A 399-nucleotide genomic window follows, 5' to 3' on the forward strand; every position below is an offset into this window, starting at 1 on the left:
TTGCTGGGGCTCCTCTGGCCCCGCTCCAGCAGCTCCCTGGCTCTGCTGTGCTGAGGACTCCAGAGCTGCCCCAGCACTGCAGGGGGGTCTCCCAGAGCTGGCAGAGGGGCAGGATCCCCTCCCTGCCCTGTGCCCATGCTGCTGGGCTGTGAGGGCACAGGGCCAGCTCATGTTCACTTCCAGCCCCACCACGGCAGCTTTAGAGCTAAGTGCTGATGAGAAGCAGGGTGCTGTGCAACTCCTGCTTTAAGAAGCTGTTTTACATCCTGGCTAACCTCAGCTCACAGGGGTTTGGTCACATTCTAGTGTTTTTAAACCCACAGGGACCAGCCACAGCCCCTGCTCCTGCTCCTGCTGCCTGGCAGAGGCAGGGCCTTGCTCCTGGGTTTGCTCTAGGTC

At 61.2% G+C, this 399-nt stretch overlaps 1 protein-coding gene across 1 annotated transcript in view; it reads right to left on the reverse strand.

The window, feature by feature from the left end:
- KLHDC10 (kelch domain containing 10) overlaps positions 1–399 on the reverse strand; it is a gene marked incomplete at its 5' end in the record, with an annotated part of 5,957 nt that overhangs the window by 1,876 nt on the left and 3,682 nt on the right. The window lies entirely within an intron of this gene.

This window comes from Merops nubicus, unplaced genomic scaffold (assembly GCF_000691845.1).
Source record: "Merops nubicus isolate BGI_N331 unplaced genomic scaffold, ASM69184v1 scaffold22580, whole genome shotgun sequence".
Lineage (NCBI taxonomy): Eukaryota > Metazoa > Chordata > Aves > Coraciiformes > Meropidae > Merops > Merops nubicus.